The following is a 25,559-nucleotide window of genomic DNA, read 5'->3' on the forward strand; positions in this document are numbered from 1 at the left end:
TTGGATCACGTAGTAGTGTGGTACCACACTGAAACAGTCCATTAAACCTGGTTTGGATCAATATTTTAGAGGATAACGCATGTTAGGTCTAGGTTAGGTCGGGGATTTTCACTCATCAGACTCATACTTTCGCATTCTTCACATACTTGTTGAACGGATCCTGGGCTTTTGCGGGTTTGGATCACGTGGTAATGTGGTACCACACTGAAACAGTCGATAAAACCTGGTTTCGATCAATATTTTAGAGGATAACGCAAGTTATGTCTGGGATTGGTCTGGGATTTGACCTCATCAGACTCATACTTTCGCACACTTCACATACTCGTTGAACAGATCCTGGGTTATTTTCTGGTTTGGACCACATAGTAATGTGGTACCACACTGAAACAGTCGATTAAACCATGTTTCGATCAATATTTTTGAGGATAACGCATGTTAGGTCTAGGTTAGGCCTGGGATTTGCTCTCATCAGGCTCATTCTTTCGCATATTTCTCATACTTCATGGCTGGATCCTGGGCTTTCTCTGGATTGCATCACGTAGTAATGAAGTACAACACTGAAACAGTCAATTAAACCTGGTTTCCATCAATATTTTAGAGGACAACGCATGTTAGGTCTAGGTTAGGCCTGGGATTTGCTCTCATCAGGGTCATACTTTCGCAGTTTTAACATACATGTTGACCTGATCGAGGGTTTTTTCTGCTTTGGATCACGTAGTAAAGTGGTACCACACTGAAACAGTCCATTAAACCTGGTTTGGATCAATATTTTTGAGGATAACGCATGTTAGGTCTAGGTTAGGCCGGGGATTTTCACTCATCAGGCTCATACTTTCGCATATTTCTCATACTTCATGACTAGGTCCTGGGCTGTTTCTGGATTGTGTCACATAGTAATGTGGGACCACACTGAAACAGTCAATTAAACCTGGTTTCGATCAATATTTTAGAGAATAATTCATGTTAGGTCTAGGTTAGGTCTGGGATTTGCTCTCATCAGGCTCATTCTTTCGCATATTTCTCATACATGACGGCTAGATCCTGGGCTTTTTCTGGATTGCATCACGTAGTAATGAAGTGCAACACTGAAACAGTCAATTAAACCTGGTTTCCATCAATATCTTAGAGGACAACGCAAGTTAGGTCTGGGATTGGTCTGGGATTTGACCTCATCAGACTCATACTTTCGCACACTTCACATACTCGTTGAACAGATCCTGGGTTATTTTCTGGTTTGGACCACATAGTAATGTGGTACCACACTGAAACAGTCGATTAAACCATGTTTCGATCAATATTTTTGAGGATAACGCATGTTAGGTCTAGGTTAGGCCTGGGATTTTCACTCATCAGGCTCATACTTTCGCATTCTTCACATACTTGTTGAACGGATCCTGAGTTTTTTCTGGTATGGATCACGTAGTAATGTGGTACCACACTGAAACGGTCAATTAAACCTGGTCTGGATAAATATTTTAGAGGATAACGCATCTTAGGTCTGGGTTAGTTCTAAGATTTGCCCTCATCAGGCTCACATTTTCGCGTTTTTCACATACTTGTTGAACAGATCCTGGGTTTTTTCTGGTTTGGATCACGTAGTAATGTGGGTCCACACTGGAACAATCAATTAAACCTGGTCTTGATAAATATTTTAGAGGATAACGCATGTTAGGTCTGGGATAGGTCTGGCATTTGACCTCATCTGACTCATACTTTCGCACACTTCACATACTCGTTGAACAGATCCTGGGTTTTTTCTGGTTTGGATCACGTAGTAATGTGGTACCACACTGAAACAGTCGATGAAACCTGGTTTCGATCAATATTCTAGAGGACAACGCAAGTTAGGTCTAGGTAAGGCCTGAGATTTTCACTGATCAGACTCATACTTTCGCATCCTTCACATACTTGTTGAACGGATCCTGAGTTTTTTCTGGTTTGGATCACGTAGTAATGTGGTACCACACTGAAACGGTCAATTAAACCTGGTTTCGATCAATATTTTAGAGGATAACGCAAGTTAGGTCTGGGATAGGTCTGGGATTTGCCCTCATCAGGCTCATACTTTCGCGTTTTTCACATACTTGTTGAACAGATCATGGGTTTTTTCTGGGTTGGGTCACGTGGTACCACACTGAAACAATCAATTAAACCTGGTTTCGCTCAATATTTTAGAGGATAACGCAAGTTAGGTCTGGGATAGGTCTGGGATTTTCACTCATCAGACTCATACTTTCGCATTCTTCACATACTTGTTGAACTGATCCAGGGTTTTTTCTGGTTTGGATCACGTAGTAATGTGGTACCACACTGAAACAGTCAACTAAACCTGGTTCCGATCAATATCTTCGAAAATAATTCATGTTAGGTCTAGGTTAGGCCTGGGATTTTCACTCATCAGACTCATACTTTCGCATTCTTCACATACTTGTTGAACGGATCATGGGTTTTTCTGGTTTGGATCACGTAGTAATGTGGGACCACACTGAAACAATCAATTAAACCTGGTCTTGATAAATATTTTAGAGGATAACGCATGTTAGGTCTGGGTTAGGTCTAGGATTTGCCCTCATCAGGCTCATACTTTCGCATATTTCTCATACTTCATGGCTGGATCCTGGGCTTTCTCTGGATCGCATCACGTAGTAATGAAGTACAACACTGAAACAGTCAATTAAACCTGGTTTCCATCAATATTTTAGAGGACAGCGCATGTTAGGTCTAGGTTAGGCCTGGGGTTTGCTCTCATCGGGGTCATACTTTCGCAGTTTTAACATACATGTTGACCTGATCGAGGGTTTTTTCTGCTTTGGATCACGTAGTAAAGTGGTACCACACTGAAACAGTCCATTAAACCTGGTTTGGATCAATATTTTTGAGGATAACGCATGTTAGGTCTAGGTTAGGCCGGGGATTTTCACTCATCAGGCTCATACTTTCGCATATTTCTCATACTTCATGACTAGGTCCTGGGCTGTTTCTGGATTGTGTCACATAGTAATGTGGGACCACACTGAAACAGTCAATTAAACCTGGTTTCGATCAATATTTTAGAGAATAATTCATGTTAGGTCTAGGTTAGGTCTGGGATTTGCTCTCATCAGGCTCATTCTTTCGCATATTTCTCATACATGACGGCTAGATCCTGGGCTTTTTCTGGATTGCATCACGTAGTAATGAAGTGCAACACTGAAACAGTCAATTAAACCTGGTTTCCATCAATATCTTAGAGGACAACGCAAGTTAGGCATGGGATAGGTCTGGGATTTTCACTCATCAGACTCATACTTTCGCATTCTTCACACACTTGTTGAACGGATCCTGGGTTTTTTCTGGTTTGGATCACGTAGTAATGTGGTACCACACTGAAACAGTCGATTAAACCTGGTTTCGATCAGTACTTTAGAGGATAACGCAACATAAGTCTGGCATAGGTCTGGGATTCGCCCTCATCAGACTCATACTTTCGCGTTTTTCACATACTTGTTGAACTGATCCTGGGCTTTTTCTGGTTTGGATCACGTAGTAATGTGGTACCACACTGAAACAGTCAATTAAACCTGGTTTTGATCAATATTTTAGAGAATAATTCATGTTAGGTCTAGGTTAGGTCTGGGATTTGTTCTCATCAGGCTCATACTTTCGCACACTTCACATACTCGTTTGACAGATCCTGGGTTATTTTCTGGTTTGGATCGCATAGTAATGTGGTACCACACTGAAACAGTCGATTAAACCAGGTTTCGACCAATATTTTAGAGGATAACGCATGTTAGGTCTAGGTTAGGCCTGGGATATGCCCCCATCAGGGTCATACTTTCGCGTTTTTCACATACTTGTTGACCTGATCGAGGGTTTTTTCTGGTTTGGATCACGTAGTAATGTGGTACCACACTGAAACAGTCAATTAAACCTGGTTTTGATCAATATTTTACAGAATAATTCATGTTAGGTCTAGGTTAGGTCTGGGATTTGCTCTCATCAGGCTCATTCTTCCGCATATTTCTCATACTTGATGGCTAGATCCTGGGCTTTTTCTGGATTGCATCACGTAGTAATGAAGTGCAACACTGAAACAGTCAATTAAACCTAGGTTTCCATCAATATCTTAGAGGACAACGCAAGTTAGGTCTGGGATAGGTCTGGAACTTGCCCTCATCAGGCTCATACTTTCGCGTTTTTCACATACTTGTTGAACAGATCCTGGGTTTTTTCTGGTTTGGATCACGTAGTAGTGTGGTACCACACTGAAACAGTCAATTAAACCTGGTTCCGATCAATATCTTCGAAAATAATTCATGTTAGGTCTAGGTTAGGCCTGGGATTTTCACTCATCAGACTCATACTTTCGCATTCTTCACATACTTGTTGAACGGATCATGGGTTTTTTCTGGTTTGGATCACGTAGTAATTTGGGACCACACTGAAACAATCAATTAAACCTGGTCTTGATAAATATTTTAGAGGATAACGCATGTTAGGTCTGGGTTAGGTCTAGGATTTGCCCTCATCAGGCTCATACTTTCGCATATTTCTCATACTTCATGGCTGGATCCTGGGCTTTCTCTGGATCGCATCACGTAGTAATGAAGTACAACACTGAAACAGTCAATTAAACCTGGTTTCCATCAATATTTTAGAGGACAGCGCATGTTAGGTCTAGGTTAGGCCTGGGGTTTGCTCTCATCGGGGTCATACTTTCGCAGTTTTAACATACATGTTGACCTGATCAAGGGTTTTTTCTGCTTTGGATCACGTAGTGAAACAGTCCATTAAACCTGGATTGGATCAATATTTTTGAGGATAACGCATGTCAGGTCTAGTTTAGGCCGGGGATTTTCACTCATCAGGCTCATACTTTCGCATATTTCTCATACTTCATGGCTAGGTCCTGGGATGTTTCTGGATTGTATCACATAGCAATGTGGTACCACGCTGAAACAGTCGATTAAACCTGGTTTCGATCAATATTTTAGAGGATAACGCAAGTTAAGTCTGGGATAGGTCTGGGATTTGACCTCATCAGACTCATACTTTCGCATATTTCTCATACTTCATGGCTGGATCCTGGGCTATTTCTGGATTGGATCACGTAGTAATGTGGTACCACACTGAAACAGTCAATTAAACCTGGTTTCCATCAATATTTTAGAGGACAGCGCATGTTAGGTCTAAGTTAGGCCGGGAATTTTCACTCATCAGGCTCATACTTTCGCATATTTCTCATACTTCATGACTAGGTCCTGGGCTGTTTCTGGATTGTGTCACATAGTAATGTGGGACCACACTGAAACAGTCAATTAAACCTGGTTTCGATCAATATTTTAGAGAATAATTCATGTTAGGTCTAGGTTAGGTCTGGGATTTGCTCTCATCAGGCTCATTCTTTCGCATATTTCTCATACATGACGGCTAGATCCTGGGCTTTTTCTGGATTGCATCACGTAGTAATGAAGTGCAACACTGAAACAGTCAATTAAACCTGGTTTCCATCAATATCTTAGAGGACAACGCAAGTTAGGCATGGGATAGGTCTGGGATTTTCACTCATGAGACTCATACTTTCGCATTCTTCACACACTTGTTGAACGGATCCTGGGTTTTTTCTGGTTTGGATCACGTAGTAATGTGGTACCACACTGAAACAGTCGATTAAACCTGGTTTCGATCAGTACTTTAGAGGATAACGCAACATAAGTCTGGCATAGGTCTGGGATTCGCCCTCATCAGACTCATACTTTCGCGTTTTTCACATACTTGTTGAACTGATCCTGGGCTTTTTCTGGTTTGGATCACGTAGTAATGTGGTACCACACTGAAACAGTCAATTAAACCTGGTTTTGATCAATATTTTAGAGAATAATTCATGTTAGGTCTAGGTTAGGTCTGGGATTTGTTCTCATCAGGCTCATACTTTCGCACACTTCACATACTCGTTTGACAGATCCTGGGTTATTTTCTGGTTTGGATCGCATAGTAATGTGGTACCACACTGAAACAGTCGATTAAACCAGGTTTCGACCAATATTTTAGAGGATAACGCATGTTAGGTCTAGGTTAGGCCTGGGATTTGCCCCCATCAGGGTCATACTTTCGCGTTTTTCACATACTTGTTGACCTGATCGAGGGTTTTTTCTGGTTTGGATCACGTAGTAATGTGGTACCACACTGAAACAGTCAATTAAACCTGGTTTTGATCAATATTTTACAGAATAATTCATGTTAGGTCTAGGTTAGGTCTGGGATTTGCTCTCATCAGGCTCATTCTTCCGCATATTTCTCATACTTGATGGCTAGATCCTGGGCTTTTTCTGGATTGCATCACGTAGTAATGAAGTGCAACACTGAAACAGTCAATTAAACCTGGTTTCCATCAATATCTTAGAGGACAACGCAAGTTAGGTCTGGGATAGGTCTGGAACTTGCCCTCATCAGGCTCATACTTTCGCGTTTTTCACATACTTGTTGAACAGATCCTGGGTTTTTTCTGGTTTGGATCACGTAGTAGTGTGGTACCACACTGAAACAGTCCATTAAACCTGGTTTGGATCAATATTTTAGAGGATAACGCATGTTAGGTCTAGGTTAGGTCGGGGATTTTCACTCATCAGACTCATACTTTCGCATTCTTCACATACTTGTTGAACGGATCCTGGGCTTTTGCGGGTTTGGATCACGTGGTAATGTGGTGCCACACTGAAACAGTCGATAAAACCTGGTTTCGATCAATATTTTAGAGGATAACGCAAGTTAAGTCTGGGATTGGTCTGGGATCTGACCTCATCAGACTCATACTTTCGCACACTTCACATACTCGTTGAACAGATCCTGGGTTATTTTCTGGTTTGGACCACATAGTAATGTGGTACCACACTGAAACAGTCGATTAAACCATGTTTCGATCAATATTTTTGAGGATAACGCATGTTAGGTCTAGGTTAGGCCTGGGATTTTCACTCATCAGGCTCATACTTTCGCATTCTTCACATACTTGTTGAACGGATCCTGGGTTTTTTCTGGTTTGGATCACGTAGTAATGTGGGACCACACTGAAACAGTCAATTAAACCTGGTTTCGATCAATATTTTAGAGAATAGTTCATGTTAGGTCTAGGTTAGGTCTGGGATTTGCTCTCATCAGGCTCATTCTTTCGCATATTTCTCATACTTCATGGCTGGATCCTGGGCTTTCTCTGGATTGCATCACGTAGTAATGAAGTACAACACTGAAACAGTCAATTAAACATGGTTTATATTTTAGAGGACAACGCATGTTAGGTCTAGGTTAGGCCTGGGATTTGCTCTCATCAGGGTCATACTTTCGCAGTTTTAACATACATGTTGACCTGATCGAGGGTTTTTTCTGCTTTGGATCACGTAGTAAAGTGGTACCACACTGAAACAGTCCATTAAACCTGGTTTGGATCAATATTTTTGAGGATAACGCATGTTAGGTCTAGGTTAGGCCGGGGATTTTCACTCATCAGGCTCATACTTTCGCATATTTCTCATACTTCATGACTAGGTCCTGGGCTGTTTCTGGATTGTGTCACATAGTAATGTGGGACCACACTGAAACAGTCAATTAAACCTGGTTTCGATCAATATTTTAGAGAATAATTCATGTTAGGTCTAGGTTAGGTCTGGGATTTGCTCTCATCAGGCTCATTCTTTCGCATATTTCTCATACATGACGGCTAGATCCTGGGCTTTTTCTGGATTGCATCACGTAGTAATGAAGTGCAACACTGAAACAGTCAATTAAACCTGGTTTCCATCAATATCTTAGAGGACAACGCAAGTTAGGTCTGGGATTGGTCTGGGATTTGACCTCATCAGACTCATACTTTCGCACACTTCACATACTCGTTGAACAGATCCTGGGTTATTTTCTGGTTTGGACCACATAGTAATGTGGTACCACACTGAAACAGTCGATTAAACCATGTTTCGATCAATATTTTTGAGGATAACGCATGTTAGGTCTAGGTTAGGCCTGGGATTTTCACTCATCAGGCTCATACTTTCGCATTCTTCACATACTTGTTGAACGGATCCTGAGTTTTTTCTGGTTTGGATCACGTAGTAATGTGGTACCACACTGAAACGGTCAATTAAACCTGGTCTGGATAAATATTTTAGAGGATAACGCATCTTAGGTCTGGGTTAGTTCTAAGATTTGCCCTCATCAGGCTCACATTTTCGCGTTTTTCACATACTTGTTGAACAGATCCTGGGTTTTTTCTGGTTTGGATCACGTAGTAATGTGGGTCCACACTGGAACAATCAATTAAACCTGGTCTTGATAAATATTTTAGAGGATAACGCATGTTAGGTCTGGGATAGGTCTGGCATTTGACCTCATCTGACTCATACTTTCGCACACTTCACATACTCGTTGAACAGATCCTGGGTTTTTTCTGGTTTGGATCACGTAGTAATGTGGTACCACACTGAAACAGTCGATGAAACCTGGTTTCGATCAATATTCTAGAGGACAACGCAAGTTAGGTCTAGGTAAGGCCTGAGATTTTCACTGATCAGACTCATACTTTCGCATCCTTCACATACTTGTTGAACGGATCCTGAGTTTTTTCTGGGTTGGGTCACGTGGTACCACACTGAAACAATCAATTAAACCTGGTTTCGCTCAATATTTTAGAGGATAACGCAAGTTAGGTCTGGGATAGGTCTGGGATTTTCACTCATCAGACTCATACTTTCGCATTCTTCACATACTTGTTGAACTGATCCAGGGTTTTTTCTGGTTTGGATCACGTAGTAATGTGGTACCACACTGAAACAGTCAATTAAACCTGGTTCCGATCAATATCTTCGAAAATAATTCATGTTAGGTCTAGGTTAGGCCTGGGATTTTCACTCATCAGACTCATACTTTCGCATTCTTCACATACTTGTTGAACGGATCATGGGTTTTTTCTGCTTTGGATCACGTAGTAAAGTGGTACCACACTGAAACAGTCCATTAAACCTGGATTGGATCAATATTTTTGAGGATAACGCATGTTAGGTCTAGTTTAGGCCGGGGATTTTCACTCATCAGGCTCATACTTTCGCATATTTCTCATACTTCATGGCTAGGTCCTGGGATGTTTCTGGATTGTATCACATAGCAATGTGGTACCACGCTGAAACAGTCGATTAAACCTGGTTTCGATCAATATTTTAGAGGATAACGCAAGTTAAGTCTGGGATAGGTCTGGGATTTGACCTCATCAGACTCATACTTTCGCATATTTCTCATACTTCATGGCTGGATCCTGGGCTATTTCTGGATTGGATCACGTAGTAATGTGGTACCACACTGAAACAGTCAATTAAACCTGGTTTTGATCAATATTTTACAGAATAATTCATGTTAGGTCTAGGTTAGGTCTGGGATTTGCTCTCATCAGGCTCATTCATTCGCATATTTCTCATACTTGATGGCTAGATCCTGGGCTTTTTCTGGATAGCATCACGTAGTAATGAAGTACAACACTGAAACAGTCAATTAAACCTGGTTTCCATCAATATTTTAGAGGACAACGCATGTTAGGTCTAGGTTAGGCCAGGGATTTGCCCTCATCAGGGTCATACTTTCGCAGTTTTAACATACATGATGACCTGATCGAGGGTTTTTTCTGCTTTGGATCACGTAGTAAAGTGGTACCACACTGAAACAGTCCATTAAACCTGGTTTGAATCAATATTTTAGAGGATAACGCATGTTAGGTCTGGGTTAGGTCTAAGATTTGCCCTCATCAGGCTCATACTTTCGCATATTTCTCATACTTCATGGCTAGATCCTGGGCTGTTTCTGGATTGTATCACGTAGTAATGTGGTACCACGCTCAAACAGTCAATTAGACCTGGTTTTGATCAATATTTTACAGAATAATTCATGTTAGGTCTAGGTTAGGTCTGGGATTTGCTCTCATCAGGCTCATTCATTCGCATATTTCTCATACTTGATGGCTAGATCCTGGGCTTTTTCTGGATAGCATCACGTAGTAATGAAGTACAACACTGAAACAGTCAATTAAACCTGGTTTACATCAATATTTTAGAGGATAACGCAAGTTAGGTCTGGCATAGGTCTGGGATTCGCCCTCATCAGACTCATACTTTCGCGTTTTTCACATACTTGTTGAACTGATCCTGGGCTTTTTCTGGTTTGGATCACGTAGTAATGTGGTACCACACTGAAACAGTCAATTAAACCTGGTTTTGATCAATATTTTAGAGAATAATTCATGTTAGGTCTAGGTTAGGTCTGGGATTTGCTCTCATCAGGCTCATACTTTCGCACACTTCACATACTCGTTTGACAGATCCTGGGTTATTTTCTGGTTTGGATCGCATAGTAATGTGGTACCACACTGAAACAGTCGATTAAACCAGGTTTCGACCAATATTTTAGAGGATAACGCATGTTAGGTCTAGGTTAGGCCTGGGATTTGCCCTCATCAGGGTCATACTTTCGCGTTTTTCACATACTTGTTGACCTGATCGAGGGTTTTTTCTGGTTTGGATCACGTAGTAATGTGGTACCACACTGAAACAGTCAATTAAACCTGGTTTTGATCAATATTTTACAGAATAATTCATGTTAGGTCTAGGTTAGGTCTGGGATTTGCTCTCATCAGGCTCATTCTTCCGCATATTTCTCATACTTGATGGCTAGATCCTGGGCTTTTTCTGGATTGCATCACGTAGTAATGAAGTGCAACACTGAAACAGTCAATTAAACTTGGTTTCTATCAATATCTTAGAGGACAACGCAAGTTAGGTCTGGGATTGGTCTGGGATTTGACCTCATCAGACTCATACTTTCGCACACTGCACATACTCGTTGAACAGATCCTGGGTTATTTTCTGGTTTGGACCACATAGTAATGTGGTACCACACTGAAACAGTCGATTAAACCATGTTTCGATCAATATTTTTGAGGATAACGCATGTTAGGTCTAGGTTAGGCCTGGGATTTTCACTCATCAGGCTCATACTTTCGCATTCTTCACATACTTGTTGAACGGATCCTGAGTTTTTTCTGGTTTGGATCACGTAGTAATGTGGTACCACACTGAAACGGTCAATTAAACCTGGTCTGGATAAATATTTTAGAGGATAACGCATCTTAGGTCTGGGTTAGTTCTAAGATTTGCCCTCATCAGGCTCACATTTTCGCGTTTTTCACATACTTGTTGAACAGATCCTGGGTTTTTTCTGGTTTGGATCACGTAGTAATGTGGGTCCACACTGGAACAATCAATTAAACCTGGTCTTGATAAATATTTTAGAGGATAACGCATGTTAGGTCTGGGATAGGTCTGGCATTTGACCTCATCTGACTCATACTTTCGCACACTTCACATACTCGTTGAACAGATCCTGGGTTTTTTCTGGTTTGGATCACGTAGTAATGTGGTACCACACTGAAACAGTCGATGAAACCTGGTTTCGATCAATATTTTAGAGGACAACGCAAGTTAGGTCTAGGTAAGGCCTGAGATTTTCACTGATCAGACTCATACTTTCGCATCCTTCACATACTTGTTGAACGGATCCTGAGTTTTTTCTGGTTTGGATCACGTAGTAATGTGGTACCACACTGAAACGGTCAATTAAACCTGGTTTCGATCAATATTTTAGAGGATAACGCAAGTTAGGTCTGGGATAGGTCTGGGATTTGCCCTCATCAGGCTCATACTTTCGCGTTTTTCACATACTTGTTGAACAGATCATGGGTCTTTTCTGGGTTGGGTCACGTGGTACCACACTGAAACAATCAATTAAACCTGGTTTCGCTCAATATTTTAGAGGATAACGCATGTTAGGTCTAGGTTAGCCCTGAGATTTTCACTGATCAGACTCATACTTTCGCATCCTTCACATACTTGTTGTACGGATCCTGGGTTTTTTCTGGTTTGGATCACGTAGTAATGTGGTACCACACTGAAACAGTCAATTAAACCTGGTTCCGATCAATATCTTCGAAAATAATTCATGTTAGGTCTAGGTTAGGCCTGGGATTTTCACTCATCAGACTCATACTTTCGCATTCTTCACATACTTGTTGAACGGATCATGGGTTTTTTCTGGTTTGGATCACGTAGTAATGTGGGACCACACTGAAACAATCAATTAAACCTGGTCTTGATAAATATTTTAGAGGATAACGCATGTTAGGTCTGGGTTAGGTCTAGGATTTGCCCTCATCAGGCTCATACTTTCGCATATTTCTCATACTTCATGGCTGGATCCTGGGCTTTCTCTGGAGCGCATCACGTAGTAATGAAGTACAACACTGAAACAGTCAATTAAACCTGGTTTCCATCAATATTTTAGAGGACAACGCATGTTAGGTCTAGGTTAGGCCTGGGGTTTGCTCTCATCGGGGTCATACTGTCGCAGTTTTAACATACATGTTGACCTGATCAAGGGTTTTTTCTGCTTTGGATCACGTAGTAAAGTGGTACCACACTGAAACAGTCCATTAAACCTGGATTGGATCAATATTTTTGAGGATAACGCATGTTAGGTCTAGGTTAGGCCGGGGATTTTCACTCATCAGGCTCATACTTTCGCATATTTCTCATACTTCATGGCTAGGTCCTGGGATGTTTCTGGATTGTATCACATAGCAATGTGGTACCACGCTGAAACAGTCGATTAAACCTGGTTTCGATCAATATTTTAGAGGATAACGCAAGTTAAGTCTGGGATAGGTCTGGGATTTGACCTCATCAGACTCATACTTTCGCATATTTCTCATACTTCATGGCTGGATCCTGGGCTATTTCTGGATTGGATCACGTAGTAATGTGGTACCACACTGAAACAGTCAATTAAACCTGGTTTTGATCAATATTTTACAGAATAATTCATGTTAGGTCTAGGTTAGGTCTGGGATTTGCTCTCATCAGGCTCATTCTTTCGCATATTTCTCATACTTGATGGCTAGATCCTGGGCTTTTTCTGGATAGCATCACGTAGTAATGAAGTACAACACTGAAACAGTCAATTAAACCTGGTTTCCATCAATATTTTAGAGGACAACGCATGTTAGGTCTAGGTTAGGCCAGGGATTTGCCCTCATCAGGGTCATACTTTCGCAGTTTTAACATACATGTTGACCTGATCGAGGGTTTTTTCTGCTTTGGATCACGTAGTAAAGTGGTACCACACTGAAACAGTCCATTAAACCTGGTTTGAATCAATATTTTAGAGGATAACGCATGTTAGGTCTAGGTTAGCCCTGGGATTTTCACTCATCAGACTCATACTTTCGCATTCTTCACATACTTGTTGAACGGATCCTGGGTTTTTTCTGGTTTGGTTCACGTAGTAATGTGGTACCACACTGAAACATTCAATTAAACCTGATCTTGATAAATATTTTAGAGGATAACGCATGTTAGGTCTGGGTTAGGTCTAAGATTTGCCCTCATCAGGCTCATACTTTCGCATATTTCTCATACTTCATGGCTAGATCCTGGGCTGTTTCTGGATTGTATCACGTAGTAATGTGGTACCACGCTCAAACAGTCAATTAGACCTGGTTTCGATCAATATTTTAGAGGATAACGCAAGTTAGGTCTGGCATAGGTCTGGGATTCGCCCTCATCAGACTCATACTTTCGCGTTTTTCACATACTTGTTGAACTGATCCTGGGCTTTTTCTGGTTTGGATCACGTAGTAATGTGGTACCACACTGAAACAGTCAATTAAACCTGGTTTTGATCAACATTTTAGAGAATAATTCATGTTAGGTCTAGGTTAGGTCTGGGATTTGCTCTCATCAGGCTCATACTTTCGCACACTTCACATACTCGTTTGACAGATCCTGGGTTATTTTCTGGTTTGGATCGCATAGTAATGTGGTACCACACTGAAACAGTCGATTAAACCAGGTTTCGACCAATATTTTAGAGGATAACGCATGTTAGGTCTAGGTTAGGCCTGGGATTTGCCCTCATCAGGGTCATACTTTCGCGTTTTTCACATACTTGTTGACCTGATCGAGGGTTTTTTCTGGTTTGGATCACGTAGTAATGTGGTACCACACTGAAACGGTCAATTAAACCTGGTCTGGATAAATATTTTAGAGGATAACGCATCTTAGGTCTGGGTTAGTTCTAAGATTTGCCCTCATCAGGCTCACATTTTCGCGTTTTTCACATACTTGTTGAACAGATCCTGGGTTTTTTCTGGTTTGGATCACGTAGTAATGTGGGTCCACACTGGAACAATCAATTAAACCTGGTCTTGATAAATATTTTAGAGGATAACGCATGTTAGGTCTGGGATAGGTCTGGCATTTGACCTCATCTGACTCATACTTTCGCACACTTCACATACTCGTTGAACAGATCCTGGGTTTTTTCTGGTTTGGATCACGTAGTAATGTGGTACCACACTGAAACAGTCGATGAAACCTGGTTTCGATCAATATTTTAGAGGACAACGCAAGTTAGGTCTAGGTAAGGCCTGAGATTTTCACTGATCAGACTCATACTTTCGCATCCTTCACATACTTGTTGAACGGATCCTGAGTTTTTTCTGGTTTGGATCACGTAGTAATGTGGTACCACACTGAAACGGTCAATTAAACCTGGTTTCGATCAATATTTTAGAGGATAACGCAAGTTAGGTCTGGGATAGGTCTGGGATTTGCCCTCATCAGGCTCATACTTTCGCGTTTTTCACATACTTGTTGAACAGATCATGGGTTTTTTCTGGGTTGGGTCACGTGGTACCACACTGAAACAATCAATTAAACCTGGTTTCGCTCAATATTTTAGAGGATAACGCATGTTAGGTCTAGGTTAGCCCTGAGATTTTCACTGATCAGACTCATACTTTCGCATCCTTCACATACTTGTTGAACGGATCCTGGGTTTTTTCTGGTTTGGATCACGTAGTAATGTGGTACCACACTGAAACAGTCAATTAAACCTGGTTCCGATCAATATCTTCGAAAATAATTCATGTTAGGTCTAGGTTAGGCCTGGGATTTTCACTCATCAGACTCATACTTTCGCATTCTTCACATACTTGTTGAACGGATCATGGGTTTTTTCTGGTTTGGATCACGTAGTAATGTGGGACCACACTGAAACAATCAATTAAACCTGGTCTTGATAAATATTTTAGAGGATAACGCATGTTAGGTCTGGGTTAGGTCTAGGATTTGCCCTCATCAGGCTCATACTTTCGCATATTTCTCATACTTCATGGCTGGATCCTGGGCTTTCTCTGGAGCGCATCACGTAGTAATGAAGTACAACACTGAAACAGTCAATTAAACCTGGTTTCCATCAATATTTTAGAGGACAACGCATGTTAGGTCTAGGTTAGGCCTGGGGTTTGCTCTCATCGGGGTCATACTGTCGCAGTTTTAACATACATGTTGACCTGATCGAGGGTTTTTTCTGCTTTGGATCACGTAGTAAAGTGGTACCACACTGAAACAGTCCATTAAACCTGGATTGGATCAATATTTTTGAGGATAACGCATGTTAGGTCTAGGTTAGGCCGGGGATTTTCACTCATCAGGCTCATACTTTCGCATATTTCTCATACTTCATGGCTAGGTCCTGGGATGTTTCTGGATTGTATCACATAGCAATGTGGTACCACGCTGAAACAGTCGATTAAACCTGGTTTCGATCAATATTTTAGAGGATAACGCAAGTTAAGTCTGGGATAGGTCTGGGATTTGACCTCATCAGACTCATACTTTCGCATATTTCTCATACTTCATGGCTGGATCCTGGGCTATTTCTGGATTGGATCACGTAGTAATGTGGTACCACACTGAAACAGTCAATTAAACCTGGTTTTGATCAATATTTTACAGAATAATTCATGTTAGGTCTAGGTTAGGTCTGGGATTTGCTCTCATCAGGCTCATTCTTTCGCATATTTCTCATACTTGATGGCTAGATCCTGGGCTTTTTCTGGATAGCATCACGTAGTAATGAAGTACAACACTGAAACAGTCAATTAAACCTGGTTTCCATCAATATTTTAGAGGACAACGCATCTTAGGTCTAGGTTAGGCCAGGGATTTGCCCTCATCAGGGTCATACTTTCGCAGTTTTAACATACATGTTGACCTGATCGAGGGTTTTTTCTGCTTTGGATCACGTAGTAAAGTGGTACCACACTGAAACAGTCCATTAAACCTGGTTTGAATCAATATTTTAGAGGATAACGCATGTTAGGTCTAGGTTAGCCCTGGGATTTTCACTCATCAGTCTCATACTTTCGCATTCTTCACATACTTGTTGAACGGATCCTGGGTTTTTTCTGGTTTGGTTCACGTAGTAATGTGGTACCACACTGAAACATTCAATTAAACCTGATCTTGATAAATACTTTAGAGGATAACGCATGTTAGGTCTGGGTTAGGTCTAAGATTTGCCCTCATCAGGCTCATACTTTCGCATATTTCTCATACTTCATGGCTAGATCCTGGGCTGTTTCTGGATTGTATCACGTAGTAATGTGGTACCACGCTCAAACAGTCAATTAGACCTGGTTTCGATCAATATTTTAGAGGATAACGCAAGTTAGGTCTGGCATAGGTCTGGGATTTGCCCTCATCAGGCTCATACTTTCGCGTTTTTCACATACTTGTTGAACAGATCCTGCGTTATTTTCTGGTTTGGATCGCATAGTAATGTGGTACCACACTGAAACAGTCGATTAAACCAGGTTTCGACCAATATTTTAGAGGATAACGCATGTTAGGTCTAGGTTAGGCCTGGGATTTGCCCTCATCAGGGTCATACTTTCGCGTTTTTCACATACTTGTTGACCTGATCGAGGGTTTTTTCTGGTTTGGATCACGTAGTAATGTGGTACCACACTGAAACAGTCAATTAAACCTGGTTTTGATCAATATTTTACAGAATAATTCATGTTAGGTCTAGGTTAGGTCTGGGATTTGCTCTCATCAGGCTCATTCTTCCGCATATTTCTCATACTTGATAGCTAGATCCTGGGCTTTTTCTGGATTGCATCACGTAGTAATGAAGTGCAACACTGAAACAGTCAATTAAACCTGGTTTGGATCAATATTTTAGAGGATAACGCATGTTAGGTCTAGGTTAGGTCGGGGATTTTCACTCATCAGACTCATACTTTCGCATTCTTCACATACTTGTTGAACGGATCCTGGGCTTTTGCGGGTTTGGATCACGTGGTAATGTGGTACCACACTGAAACAGTCAATTAAACCTGGTTTGGATCAATATTTTAGAGGATAACGCATGTTAGGTCTAGGTTAGGTCGGGGATTTTCACTCATCAGACTCATACTTTCGCATTCTTCACATACTTGTTGAACGGATCCTGGGCTTTTGCGGGTTTGGATCACGTGGTAATGTGGTACCACACTGAAACAGTCGATAAAACCTGGTTTCGATCAATATCTTAGAGGATAACGCAAGTTAAGTCTGGGAATGGTCTGGGATTTGACCTCATCAGACTCATACTTTCGCACACTTCACATACTCGCTGAACAGATCCTGGGTTATTTTCTGGTTTGGACCACATAGTAATGTGGTACCACACTGAAACAGTCGATTAAACCATGTTTCGATCAATATTTTTGAGGATAACGCATGTTAGGTCTAGGTTAGGCCTGGGATTTTCACTCATCAGGCTCATACTTTCGCATTCTTCACATACTTGTTGAACGGATCCTGGGTTTTTTCTGGTTTGGATCACGTAGTAATGTGGGACCACACTGAAACAGTCAATTAAACCTGGTTTCGATCAATATTTTAGAGAATAATTCATGTTAGGTCTAGGTTAGGTCTGGGATTTGCCCTCATCAGGCTCACAGTTTCGCGTTTTTCACATACTTGTTGAACTGATCCTGGGTTTTTTCTGGTTTGGATCACGTAGTAATGTGGTACCACACTGAAACAGTCAATTAAACCTGGTTCCGATCAATATCTTCGAAAATAATTCATGTTAGGTCTAGGTTAGGTCTGGGATTTGCTCTCATCAGGCTCATACTTTCGCACACTTCACATACTCGTTTGACAGATCCTGGGTTATTTTCTGGTTTGGATCGCATAGTAATGTGGTACCACACTGAAACAGTCGATTAAACCAGGTTTCGATCAATATTTTTGAGGATAACGCATGTTAGGTCTAGGTTAGGCAGAGGATTTCCACTCATCAGACTCATACTTTCGCATTCTTCACATACTTGTAGAACGGATCCTGGGTTTTTACTGGTGTGGATCACGTAGTAATGTGGGTCCACACTGAAACAGTCAATTAAACCTGGTTTCGATCAATATTTTAGAGGATAACGAAAGTTATGTCTAGTTAAGGTCTGGGATTTGCCCTCATCAGACTCATACTTTCGCATACTTCACATACTTGTTGAACAGATCCTGGGTTTTTTTCTGGTTTGGATCACGTAGTAATGTGGTACCACACTGAAACAGTCGATTAAACCTGGTTTCGATCAATATTTTTGAGGATAACGCATGTTAGGTCTAGGTTAGGCCGAGGATTTTCACTCATCAGACTCATACTTTCGCATTCTTCACATACTTGATGGCTAGATCCTGGGCTTTTTCTGGATTGGATCACGTAGTAATGTGTTACCACACTGAAACAGTCAATTAAACCTGGTTTCGCTCAATATTTTAGAAGATAACGCATGTTAGGTCTAGGTTAGGCCTGGGATTTGCCCTCATCAGACTTATACTTTCGCATGCTTCACATACTTGTTGAACGGATCCTGGGTTTTTACTGGTTTGGATCATGTAGTAATGTGGTACCTCACTGAAACAGTCAAGTGAACCTGGTTTCGATCAATATTTTAGAGAATAATTCACGTTAGGTCAAGGTTAGGTCTGGGATTTCCTCTCATCAGGCTCAATCTTTCGCATATTTCTCATACTTGATGGCTAGATCCTGGGCTTTTTCTGGATTGGATCACGTAGTAATGTGTTACCACACTGAAACAGTCAATTAAACCTGGTTTCGCTCAATATCTTAGAAGATAACGCATGTTAGGTCTAGGTTAGGCCTGGGATTTGCCCTCGTCAGGGTCATACTTTCGCAGTTTTAACATACATGTTGGCCTGATCGAGGGTTTTTTCTGCTTTGGATCACGTAGTAAAGTGGTACCACACTGAAGCAGTCCATTAAACCTGGTTTGGATCAATATTTTAGAGGATAACGCATGTTAGGTTTGGGTTAGGTCTAGGATTTGCCCTCATCAGGCTCATACTTTCGCATATTTCTCATACTTCATGGTTAGATCCTGGGCTGTTTCTGGATTGTATCACGTAGTAATGTGGTACCACGCTGAAACAGTCAATTAAACCTGGTTTCGATCAATATTTTAGAGGATAACGCAAGTTAGGTCTGGGATAGGTCTGGGATTCGCCCTCATCAGGCTCATACTTCCGCGTTTTTCACATACTCGTTGAACAGATCCTGGGTTATTTTCAGGTTTGGATCACATAGTAATGTTGTACCACACTGAAACAGTCGATTAAACCAGGTTTCGGTCAATATTTTTGAGGATAACGCATGTTAGGTCTAGGTTAGGTCTGGGATTTGCTCTCATCAGGCTCATTCTTTCGCATATTTCTCATACTTGATGGCTAGATCCTGGGCTTTTTCTGGATTGCATCACGTAGTAATGAAGTACAACACTGAAACAGTCAATTAAACCTGATTTCGATCAATATTTTAGAGGATAACGCATGTTAGGTCTAGGTTAGCCCTGGGATTTTCACTCATCAGACTCATACTTTCGCATTCTTCACATACTTGTTGAACTGATCCTGGGTTTTTTCTGGTTTGGATCACGTAGTAATGTGGGACCACACTGAAACAGTCAATTAAACCTGGTTTCGATCAATATTTTAGAGAATAATTCATGTTAGGTCTAGGTTTGGTCTGGGATTTGCCCTCATCAGGCTCATACTTTCGCGTTTTTCACATACTTGTTGAACAGATCATGGGTTTTTTCTGGTTTGGATGACGTAGTAATGTGGTGCCACACTGAAACAGTCCATTAAACCTGGTTTGGATCAATATTTTAGAGGATAACGCATGTTAGGTCTAGGTTAGCCCTGGGATTTTCACTCATCAGACTCATACTTTCGCATTCTTCACATACTTGTTGAACTGATCCTGGGTTTTTTCTGGTTTGGATCACGTAGTAATGTGGTACCACACTGAATCAGTCGATTAAACCTGGTTTCGATCAATATTTTAGAGGATAACGCAAGTTAGGTCTGGGATAGGTCTGGGATTTGCCCTCATCAGGCTCATACTTTCGCGTTTTTCACATACTTGTTGAACAGATCCTCGGTTTTTTCTGGTTTGGATCACGAAGTAGTGTGGTACCACACTGAAACAGTGAATTAAACCTGGTTTCCATCAATATCTTAGAGGACAACGCAAGTTAGGTCTAGGTTAGCCCTGGGATTTTCACTCATCAGACTCATACTTTCGCATTCTTCACATACTTGTTGAACGGATCCAGGGTTTTTTCTGGTTTGGATCACGTAGTAATGTGGGACCACACTGAAACAGGCAATTAAACCTGGTTTCGATCAATATTTTAGAGAATGATTCATGTTAGGTCTAGGTTAGGTCTGGGATTTGCTCTCATCAGGCTCATTCTTTCGCATATTTCTCATACTTGATGGCTAGATCCTGGGCTTTTTCTGGATTGCATCACGTAGTAATGAAGTACAACACTGAAACAGTCAATTAAACCTGGTTTCCGTCAATATCTTAGAGGACAACGCATGTTAGGTCTAGGTTAGCCCTGGGATTTTCACTCTTCAGACTCATACTTTCGCATTCTTCACATACTTGTTGAACAGATCCTGGGTTTTTTCGGGTTTGGATCTTGTAGTAGTGTGGTACCACACTGAAACAGTCCATTAAACCTGGTTTGGATCAATATTTTAGAGGATAACGCATGTTAGGTCTAGGTTAGGCCTGGGATTTTCACTCATCAGGCTCATACTTTCGCATTCTTCACATACTTGTTGAACGGATCCTGGGTTTTTTCTGGTTTGGATCACGTAGTAATGTGGGACCACACTGAAACAGGCAATTAAACCTGGTTTCGATCAATATTTTAGAGAATAATTCATGTTAGGTCTAGGTTAGGTCTGGGATTTGCTCTCATCAGACTCATTCTTTCGCATATTTCTCATACTTGATGGCTAGATCCTGGGCTCTTTCTGGATTGCATCACGTAGTAATGAAGTACAACACTGAAACAGTCAATTAAACCTGGTTTCCATCAATACCTTAGAGGATAACGCATGTTAGGTCTAGGTTAGCCCTGGGATTTTCACTCATCAGACTCATACTTTCGCATTCTTCACATACTTGTTGAACTGATCCTGGGTTTTTTCTGGTTTGGATCACGTAGTAATGTGGGACCACACTGAAACAGTCAATTAAACCTGGTTTCGATCAATATTTTAGAGAATAATTCATGTTAGGTCTAGGTTTGGTCTGGGATTTGCCCTCATCAGGCTCATACTTTCGCGTTTTTCACATACTTGTTGAACAGATCATGGGTTTTTTCTGGTTTGGATGACGTAGTAATGTGGTGCCACACTGAAACAGTCCATTAAACCTGGTTTGGATCAATATTTTAGAGGATAACGCATGTTAGGTCTAGGTTAGCCCTGGGATTTTCACTCATCAGACTCATACTTTCGCATTCTTCACATACTTGTTGAACGGATCCTGGGTTTTTTCTGGTTTGGATCACGCAGTAATGTGGTACCACACTGAATCAGTCGATTAAACCTGGTTTCCATCAATATCTTAGAGGACAACGCAAGTTAGGTCTAGGTTAGCCCTGGGATTTTCACTCATCAGACTCATACTTTCGCATTCTTCACATACTTGTTGAACGGATCCTGGGTTTTTTCTGGTTTGGATCACGTAGTAGTGTGGTACCACACTGAAACAGTCCATTAAACCTGGTTTGGATCAATATTTTAGAGGATAACGCATGTTAGGTCTAGGTTAGGTCTGGGATTTTCACTCATCAGACTCATACATTCGCATTCTTCACATACTTGTTGAACGGATCCTGGGTTTTTTCTGGTTTGGATCACGTAGTAATGTGGTACCACACTGAAACAGTCGAGTAAACCTGGTTTCGATCAAAATTTTAGAGGATAACGCAAGTTAGGTCTGGGATAGGTCTGGGATTTGACCTCATCAGACTCATACTTTCACACACTTCACATACTCCTTGAACAGATCCTGGGTTATTTTCTGGGTTGGATCACATATTAATGTGGTACCACACTGAAACGGTCGATTAAACCAGGTTTCGATCAATATTTTAGAGGATAACGCATGTTAGGTCTAGGTTAGGCCTGGGATTTTCACTCATCAGACTCATACTTTCGCATTCTTCACATACTTGTTGAACGGAGCCTGGGTTTTTTCTGGTTTGGATCACGTAGTAATGTGGGACCATACTGAAACTGTCAATAAAACCTGGTTTCGATCAATATTTTAGAGAATAATTCATGTTAGGTCTAGGTTAGGTCTGGGATTTGCTCTCATCAGGCTCATACTTTCGCATTCTTCACATACTTGTTGAACGGATCCTGGGTTTTTTCCGGTTTGGGACCGGTAGTAATGTGGGACCACACTGAAACAATAAATTAAACCTGGTCTTTGTAAATATTTTAGAGGATAACGCATGTTAGGTCTGGGTTAGGTCTAGGATTTGCCCTCATCAGGCTCATACTTTCGCGTCTTTCACATACTTGTTGAACAGATCATGGGTTTTTTCTGGTTTGGGTCACGTAGTAGTGTGATACCACACTGAAGCAGTCGATTAAACCTGGTTTCGATCAATATTTTACAGGATAACGCATGTTACGTCTAGGTTAGCCCTGGGATTTTCACTCATCAGACTCATACTATCGCATTCTTCACATACTTGTTAAACTGATCCTGTGTTTTTTCTGGTTTGGATCAGGTAGTAATGTGGTGCCACACTGAAACAGTCCATTAAACCTGGTTTGGATCAATATTTTAGAGGATAGCGCATGTTAGGTCTAGGTTAGCCCTGGGATTTTCACACATCAGACTCATACTTTCGCATTCTTCACATACTTGTTGAACTGATCCTGGGTTTTTTCTGGTTTGGATCACGTAGTAATGTGGTGCCACACTGAAACAGTCCATTAAACCTGGTTTCCATTAATATCTTAGAGGACAACGCAAGTTAGGTCTAGGTTTGGCCTGGGATTTTCACTCATCAGGCTCATACTTTCGCATTCTTCACATACTTGTTGAACGGATCCTGGGTTTTTTCTGGTTTGGATCATGTAGTAATGTGGTACCACACTGAAACAGTCGATTAAACCTGGTTTCGATCAATATTTTAGAGGATAACGCAAGTTAGGTCTGGGATAGGTCTGGGATTTGCCCTCTTCAGGCTCATACTTTCGCGTTTTTCACATACTTGTTGAACAGGTCCCGGGTTTTTTCTGGTTTGGATCACGAAGTAGTGTGGTACCACACTGAAACAGTCAATTAAACCTGGTTTCCATCAATATCTTAGAGGACAACGCAAGTTAGGTCTAGGTTAGGCCTGGGATTTTCACTCATCAGGCTCATACTTTCGCATTCTTCACATACTTGTTGAACGGATCCTGGGTTTTTTCTGGTTTGGATCACGTAGTAATGTGGGACCACACTGAAACAGTCAATTAAACCTGGTTTCGATCAATATTTTAGAGAATAATTCATGTTAGGTCTAGGTTAGGTCTGGGATTTGCTCTCGTCAGGCTCATTCTTTCGCATATTTCTCATACTTGGTGGCTAGATCCTGGGCTTTTTCTGGATTGCATCACGTAGTAATGAAGTACAACACTGAAACAGTCAATTAAACCTGGTTTCCGTCAATATCTTAGAGGACAACGCAAGCTAGGTCTGGGATAAGTCTGGGATTTGCCCTCATCAGGCTCATACTTTCGCGTTTTTCACATACTTGTTGAACAGATCCTGGGTTTTTTCTGGTTTCTATCACGTAGTAGTGTGGTACCACACTGAAACAGTCCATTAAACCTGGTTTGGATCAATATTTTAGAGGATAACGCATGTTAGGTCTAGGTTAGCCCTGGGATTTTCACTCATCAGACTCATTCTTTCGCATTCTTCACATACTTGTTGAACTGATCCTGGGTTTTTTCTGGTTTGGATCACGTAGTAATGTGGTGCCACACTGAAACAGTCCATTAAACCTGGTTTCGATCAATATTTTAGAGGATAACGCATGTTAGGTCTAGGTTAGCCCTGGGATTTTCACTCTTCAGACTCATACTTTCGCATTCTTCACATACTTGTTGAACAGATCCTGGGTTTTTTCGGGTTTGGATCACGTAGTAGTGTGGTACCACACTGAAACAGTCCATTAAACCTGGTTTGGATCAATATTTTAGAGGATAACGCATGTTAGGTCTAGGTTAGGTCTGGGATTTCCACTCATCAGACTCATACTTTCGCGTTCTTCACATACTTGTTGAACGGATCCTGGGTTTTTTCTGGTTTGGATCACGTAGTAATGTGGGACCACACTGAAACAGTCAATTAAACCTGATTTCGATCAATATTTTAGAGAATAATTCATGTTAGGTCTAGGTTAGGTCTGGGATTTGCTCTCATCAGGCTTATTCTTTCGCATATTTCTCATACTTGATGGCTAGATCCTGGGCTCTTTCTGGATTGCATCACGTAGTAATGAAGTACAACACTGAATCAGTCAATTAAACATGGTTTCCATCAATACCTTAGACGACAACGCAAGTTAGGTCTGGGATATGTCTGGGATTTGCCCTCATCAGGCTCATACTTTCGCGTTTTTCACATACTTGTTGAACAGATCCTGGGTTTTTTCTGGTTTGGATCACGTAGTAGTGTGGTACCACACTGAAACAGTCCATTAAACCTGGTTTGGATCAATATTTTAGAGGATAACGCATGTTAGGTCTAGGTTAGGTCTGGGATTTTCACTCATCAGACTCATACATTCGCATTCTTCACATACTTGTTGAACGGATCCTGGGTTTTTTCTGGTTTGGATCACGTAGTAATGTGGTACCACACTGAAACAGTCGAATAAACCTGGTTTCGCTCAATATTTTAGAAGATAACGCATGTTAGGTCTAGGTTAGGCCTGGGATTTGCCCTCGTCAGGGTCATACTTTCGCAGTTTTAACATACATGTTGGCCTGATCGAGGGTTTTTTCTGCTTTGGATCTCGTAGTAAAGTGGTACCACACTGAAGCAGTCCATTAAACCTGGTTTGGATCAATATTTTAGAGGATAACGCATGTTAGGTTTGGGTTAGGTCTAGGATTTGCCCTCATCAGGCTCATACTTTCGCATATTTCTCATACTTCATGGCTAGATCCTGGGCTGTTTCTGGATTGTATCACGTAGTAATGTGGTACCACGCTGAAACAGTCAATTAAACCAGGTTTCGATCAATATTTTAGAGGATAACG

Source organism: Colletes latitarsis, unplaced genomic scaffold (genome assembly GCF_051014445.1).
Source record: "Colletes latitarsis isolate SP2378_abdomen unplaced genomic scaffold, iyColLati1 scaffold0025, whole genome shotgun sequence".
Lineage (NCBI taxonomy): Eukaryota > Metazoa > Arthropoda > Insecta > Hymenoptera > Colletidae > Colletes > Colletes latitarsis.